At 34.6% G+C, this 7,916-nt stretch overlaps 1 pseudogene; it reads right to left on the bottom strand.

Moving 5' to 3' along the window:
* Positions 1 to 481: 481 nt before the first annotated feature.
* LOC109187276 lies at positions 482 to 4,903 on the bottom strand (annotated as a pseudogene).
* Between the last annotated feature and the right edge of the window lie 3,013 nt (positions 4,904 to 7,916).

The raw sequence follows: 7,916 nt of genomic DNA, 5'->3' as shown, positions 1-7,916 counted from the left end.
TTTGACCCGTTGTCTATTCAATGTTGTTGAAACCAGTGTTGTTAAAAGTGATGCACATAGACAACGGTTTTTTAACTGTTGTCTATTGTGTGTTGTTGAAATTGCTGTTGTTAAAAGTCACGCCCATAAACTGTTGTCTTTCGTAGAAAAGACAACAGTTTCAAACTGTTCTCTATTGTAAAATAGACAACGATTTTTAACCGTTGTCTCAACGGTTTTTAACCTGCTTAAATTTTAATCATATACCAAAAAACAATTTATCCATTCACCATGGCCAAGTGTAGTTACATAATTTTGCACAAGCTAAGGTTCAACATAACAAGTGTAAATACTTCCATGACCAATTCTCATCGAATCAAATATCATCCAAGTCATAATAATACAAAAAACAATTCGACGAAGTCGTACTACAACAAACAATTCCACGAAGTCTAAAAGATCACAACGTTCTAATGATCAAATCATACCTACTGTATATAACTTATACAATATCGGCCCATTCAGAACGCACCAGATCAATAACCGCTTTGTCATATTCAACTTGTTGGAACTACATGTAAAAAGTGAGTAAATAAATTAGTAATTGCAATGAAATTCGAAATAAGTTAGGAGTAATTTTCAAGAACCACTATATGGTAATAGAGTTTTAGCAGTTCTAAAGGCAAGAGCTTTTGTATTTTCTCTAATCTCTCCACTTTAAACTTTGTGAATAAAAGGATCAAATTAAAAACTAAAAAGCATTCATTCAATAAACATCAACAATAAATGGAGTACTCAAAATTATACTGGCAACAAGAATCTCAAATGCATCATATTTCCACTTTGAAACATTGAAATCAAAATAATTTTAAACACGAATTAGAAATGGAATTATTACCAGTGCTTGAACAGAATCTTTATCATCAATGTCCGACATGTTCTCAATTAAAGTCTTCAGGTAAGCCATGACATAGAAACCGCATTGGTTACTATCCGGCTGACGAGGAGCCTACAAATGTTAAATAAGATTTGCATGTGCATTACAATTTAACATATACAAACACTTATATGTAATTAGTTACAAATATTAAATTACCTTGACAATTTCCCAAGCAGTTTTACTTCGTCCTTTCTTTCCATTCCCAGAGGCCGCATGAACCATTTTAATAGCCCTTCAAATATATTGTTGATTATTCATATTATGTAATAATCATACTGATATAAATCGAAAGAAATAACAAAAAAAAAACTTACATTTCTACAACATGTTTCCAATCATCATCGCGAATGCGATGACTAAGAGGGTCCCACAAATAAACAATATCCTTACTGACGTTGATAACTGTCAGAATCCAATGGAAACTATACAGAAACACAAAATTATATTACATCAATAGAAAATAATATGCAATGGAAATTATAATTGTAACCATTCTTACCCTACATTACATGGCACCAAAAGTGATGCACTACTTGGATTGTCAATCAGTCTGTCTGCTAAAGCTCGTGCCCTACTTTCCAACTGTTTGTCTAGGAAATTTTTTCTGTTCTTGTCGTTGGCACATGACCTACATGACATGGCTGCATAAATCTGAATTTTTCAAGCTTGTTCTCTTCCATCATCTTTTTATACAAATACCTAACATTGGAATGGAAACTGAATTAGAATAACAAAGCATAGAAGTGATAAGTATATATAATTGACTCGAAATATATATTAAATCATACCATATGTACACAGCAATACATGTGTACGATATTGGCATCAATTGACAAAACGGAGTTACATCTTCGTCGTGCACATATAGAGTACATTCTTCCCCGAAGACATTTTCATCTAGCACTATTTTTAAACTCTCTCCATTCCCAAGTGCACGCTTGTAATAACAGTATAGTAGCCATTATGACTTAGGCATACTTGAGGAGTTCAACTCAAGCTTTTTGACTTCCTTGCTCGGTTTCTTCTTACATTGTTTCTAATTTGCAAAATATACACATATTAGCTAAATAAATAAATATACTAACAAAGGCATGTGAATTTTATGCATACACAAATTAACATCTCCTACAGTTTATATGAAAAATGCAAAACATTTGAAAATTGAGAGGATGAAGCAAATCTGCAAAACATTTGACAGAGGCACCAATACGTAGACAGTAATTTTTGCCTAAGAAACTAAGTAAAATGTAAACTTCAGTAAAGAGTGAATATTTACCTCCAAGACATCTTCTTTGTCAATAAACTGCAGCTCATCATCATCATCTTCGAAATCCAATTTTTGTTTCATAAAACCAATTTCTTCTTCACTCAGCTTCATCGCACCCTTTGCATCCTTTGCAGTACAACTCCCTTTTTCTTCAATCGGAGATGATTTAAAGGCAACATTTTGAAGGACCAAATTTTCTAACTTTGCAACTCTGTCTTCTACTGTTGCTTGTCGTCTTAGAAGGACATTTTTCTCATGGTTAGGAAGCATCCCTTTACCCAATCTGAAATATGTTGAGGGATTGACATGTCCACCTATAGCCCTCACCCGACCTCCATTCTCCTTAGATTCAAGAGCCTGTGTCAGGATGTCCTCATTTGGTCCTTGAAGTTGCAACAAACCATCTTGCTTTTGCTGAATATATTCATCCTGTAATTCATGACAAATGACCATGATAACCACAATCTTTCGAAATACATAAAGAGGATAGTACCAGTAAATTAAAGGTTTTGCTTACAATCTTTGTAAATTTTTTCTTCAAAACATCTCCTTCTATTTCTCCTTGCTTACTAGTTCTCCCTTTCTTCCAAAGTATAGCTCTATTCACTTCGTCATCATCACACAATTCTGTTGACTACAGCCAAGAAGATTTATCAATGTCAAACTAAGGGTTAAAAAGAGTTTAAGTTATTAGTGAAAGTGAATAGAGATAAATACTTACAATTTCACTAGCAAGACGCGCATATCCTTTACGAGCAAGCCTATGTGGATAAAGGTTTTGCTTTCTTCGTACCTTTTGCTGCTCGCTTAGTTTCTAAGACAAACATGATCAAAACTTGACATTATATTTCTGCCATAGCACCATACATTATATTTCTAAGACAAAGATGATGCTTCATGCTTGAAAGGTGAAAACAGACATGATAAAAACAGAAATGAGGAAAAGGGGGAACACTTCATCTTTTTTGATTTCTTAACTGAACTCATTAATTGGTAATATTACACTAAATCTTAATTGTTATACGGTTGGGAACAACCTGAATACATAAATGCTAGACTAAGAAGAATCCTACCTGTTTTAATACGTATTTTGAAACAATAAGTTGTTACAAAAAAGCTAATTAATCAAACACTTATATTAGTTATTTAACCAAATCAAATAAGTCAAAATAAATTAAAAAGCTACCTATTTTACCAAACATGATCAACTCTGAATTGAATTAAATTCTTTAATTTACCTAATCAAAAGAGACTTTCAAGTGAATGTTTACAGGAATTATGTACACTCTATAAAAGGGCATATTTGTTACTTAAAATTGAGGGCACTACTGATCGGTTTTATTAATTTTGATAAAATAAAATATACAAATATATTCAAATTACAATTATAGTATTTTACCACAAAGTATAAACTTCTCAACTTTATATATATATTCTAATTGAATATGCCTCATAAGCAGCATTTACCATATCTATAGGGTTTTCATCAACAAGCTTATGCTCTTCTCCCCTAATTAGACCGCCATCATCTATTGAGTTGTTTAACGTAGCCTTCTCCCCGTGCCATATCCATGACACATACGTTCCATCCATTCCATTACGGTACAAGTGTGCCCTTATAGTATCAAGAGGTTGCTTCCTTAGGTTGCCACATATTGCACATGGGCATGATATTGAATTAGGATCAACGGCATTTTTTTTAGAAAATTGTAAAAAAGATTCTACTCCAACCTCATATTCATAACATAATCTATCTTTTGACATCCATTCTTTGTCCATTGTTTATTTATACACCAATGCTACAAAACAGTCAAGTGACAAGAAAAATAAATTCATATCGCTTAAAAATAATCAAGTAACAACACAAATAAGTATGTATACCAATTTGCCCTAGTTTGGGTAAGACTTTCCATGTTGAGTGCTAATCTTTTGAATATTGAGACTTTGAGACAAGTATGTATGCCAATTGGAAAGTTCCTTAACTCAGATTATGGGACTCTGAATTTCACAAGGCCAAGATATGCTTAGAGTTAAGGTAGAGATTGACTTGTTAAAAAGTATCAATCATAACCTTAATGTGGCAGTTACCTCAGAACAAATTAAGCAATATAATTTTGTAAAAAACTAAGATTTCCTAGTGCCAATATCACATAGAATAGTTTGATCACCTCAACCTCAATAATAAACATGCCATGACAAACTCTAACCATTAAAAAAGATAACTGACCTATTGGAGCACTGGGTAACTGTCCGTCCTTCAAGGGAAGCAGCAACAACCTGCCAATTACTCTCACCAAAAACTTCCACAGCAGCTCTCACTTTATTATCCTCCTCCTCAGTCTTCCTAGTTCAACCATCTGCAGAATGTTAAAAACTAATTACATCAATTTCTATTACTCAAACAGTCAACAGAAGGATCAAATACTACAAGCTTCCTCAATTATGTACAAGGATGAGTGTTGAAGTTGACAAGTCCTGGCAAGAAAATCTACCATATCCAATGACTACCATGAAGCAAAAAATTAAAAACAAATAAAAATTAATTACATGAGAAGGAAGAGGTGCTCTGCAGATAAGGACTTTGTTCTGCACTCCCACTGCTTTTATGTGGCTATATCTCAACAGATTTAAGGTTGTGATCAACAGATTTAAGGTTTGCTTTCTCAAACTGCAACTTGTTTTCCTCCTACTCTATTCCCATCTTTTATATCAACCATGTCCAATCCAATCAATGAACTAACAGATATTACATGTCTATGAAGAGTGTACTAGTAACAAAGGGCTTGAAACATCAGGTCAAATATTCAGATTCAGGCGAGTGATACTGGATTTCATATTGCAAGTTTTGAGTAAAACAATTGTCCAGATCGGGATATCTTAGAACCTGAACAAGAAGCTGACTTGCTTACAAAAACATGAAAAACAGCATGGTTTCTATCAAAGTTTGAACACAGAGCATAGGACCAAAAGTGGAATTGGATCACGTTTTTGGGCTGAAAGAAAAAGAAACAGGACAAATGGTGCTATGAATATGATTCCCTATCAGTGTAACTATGACAAAAAGAAAGCTTGATTGGATACAAATCCATAGCCAATCATATCATCAGGGCTGAAAGAAAAAGAAACATAGAGAATCATACAAACAAAAAAAAGAATACAAAGAAAACAGACAACCATGGATGGTCCTCTTTTGCATGAATTCAAAAGACAAGCTTCATTTTTCCTCAGGAAAAAGTTCAAGACTGCAAGATTGGCCTTAACAGATGTTACCCCTACAGAGATGTAAGCTTAAAAAGATCCATTACAAATTACAAAATCTGCTTCATAAAGGCCTCTATTTCATCAACAATCACTTAATGTGGTGCATGATGATCCATTCTCTATCTTATACTCCGTATTATTATAGTAAAATAATATACCATCACTCCTTTCAACACAACACCATCACCCTTTGGCACTCAAAGTTCTGCATTTGGTGAGATTTTTAACTTATTTTCTATGTGCATGACAGATTAAGATTTTATTTTCTCAAAGCTAAAGCTCCCTGAATTGGTTGTCCCCATATACTCTTATTAACATTTACATACATAATAACATTTACTCCAGCTTTTGGAACCTCTTCTTTTTCAGGTCAACCCCGGGGATCTAGAGTGGCTCCTTACCAGCCGACACCTGAGGCAGATAGTGGTACACAGACTGCTGGGAAACTAGAGTCAATTTCAGCAATGCCAGTATATAAAGACAAAAGTCATGAGGAACTTAGGTTTGAGGATTACCAGGCAGGAGACAAAGTTACTATTTTACCTAGAAAGGTTAAAATGACTACTTCTGCATTTGTGGCCTCATCAACTTCCCCATTTGGTCAGTCATCTGCCAATCCATTTTCTAGCTCAAACAACAAACCCAACATTTGGTTCTAGCTTAAGTTTCAATACTCAATCATCACCATTATTCCAGCCAACTACACCTTCGTTTGGACAGACTACTTTTGGTCAACCAAGGTCCAAATGGCATTCCAAAATTTTGCACAACAAAACAAATACTGTACGGCATTCCAAAATATCCAAAATTTTGCACACATTGATACAATCAGACCTAGCTTGGATAAATTTGACAGATTATTACATTAAAATAGAAAAGCTAACCTTAAAAGCTAAACCTCATGGCGGCGGCAGCTGGACCGACGGCGACACAGGATGGCGGCGGCGATGGCGGAAGAGGTTGGGCTTTGGCGACGGCGTCGAAGCTTGGACGGTCGGCGGTCGGCGACACAAGATGGCGGCGGCGAGGGCAGTACGCGGTCGGCGGAGAGCACCCACTGCGGAGCAGTTACCGGAGACTGGCGAAGAGTGAAGGAGGTTAGCGGAGAGTGAATGAGGAAATTTTGAACTAGCCCTATTTTTGCGCTATTTTGTCTTAGAGGGAAGACAAAAATTTCCCAATTTTGTCTTAGAGGGAAATTTTAATTTGTATTAGCTTAAAGGGAAATTTCGTAATAAAATATTAATTTAATTACTCGAGTCGCTACATTCGGTCAATTAAAATTGAATCGGGTATATAGGTACAGAACACGAGATTCATAGATTTCTATAATGTAGATTCATAATTTCTAATTTAAATACAGTTGTATAGATTAATAATTTATATACAGTAAATTCATAATTTCTATACTACAGATTCATAATTTCTGTATTGTTGATTCACAATTTCTAAAATGTATATTTATAAACACTTGGAAATATAAACATCGCAAATTATAAACACAGCGTTCTGTAATTGTGAATATAGATCAGAGTTATTCAATCATTATGAATATGCATTTCAATTCAAAAATTATGAATATATAGTTTGGTAATTATGACATAGAGCTAATTAAGATCGCGGCGGCAAAAGAAATGGGATATAGCAAACTGTACGGCATCAATCAACTACTCTTTCATATCCATTCTCAACGTGTCTCAGGCATGCCGGGGGGGGGGGGGGGGGGGGGGGTCGATTACCAACAGTTTCAACCTTGTTAGTCATGCGCTAGCCGAAACGGTCGATTACCAACATATAGCTAACCTTAGCTTGTTAGTCATGCGCTAGCCGTAAGGGTCAATTACCAACATATAGCTAACCTTGTTAGTCATGCGCTAGCCGGAATAGTCGATTACCAACCCCGGCCCCTATCATATATATACCGCCCTAAACCCCTACACATCATACCGCACAATTATGAACACCACTCCATATTGTTTTTTATACTTGATAATATATTATTATTATTATTTTGAATTCATAGATTGGTCTTTATTGTAATATAATTGAAAATAAAACTTTAATGAATTTAATTACTTTTAATTTTTGGTGAATAATTTTATATTTAAATATGAACGAAAATAGAACTATTTTGGTAATATACTAGATGTTGCGCTTGAGTACATAAGTGTTGTTGTGGCTTGGTGGGTTTAGCTTAGTTTATTATGTTAGAGGTCTTAGGTTCTATTTTTCCTGGGGGGAACTTTTTAACTATTTTCTAAAATTGTTGTCTTGGTTTTCACAAACAACACAGAAGCAACCCAGTTATATACCAGATGTTGCACCTTTAGACACAAGAGGTTGTGTTGCGTAGTTGGTAAAATCGTGTACTTATTAAGCATGAGGTCATAGGTTCAACTCTTCTAGTTAATGTTTGTGTTTTTATTTTATATACCTGTTAAATAATGTTGCGCAACGACAACGGTTGTT

This window comes from Ipomoea nil, unplaced genomic scaffold (genome assembly GCF_001879475.1).
Source record: "Ipomoea nil cultivar Tokyo-kokei standard unplaced genomic scaffold, Asagao_1.1 scaffold0190, whole genome shotgun sequence".
NCBI classification, from domain to species: domain Eukaryota; kingdom Viridiplantae; phylum Streptophyta; class Magnoliopsida; order Solanales; family Convolvulaceae; genus Ipomoea; species Ipomoea nil.
Note: the sequence above shows the minus strand (reverse complement) of the source record. Positions and strands in the feature narration are given on the sequence as shown.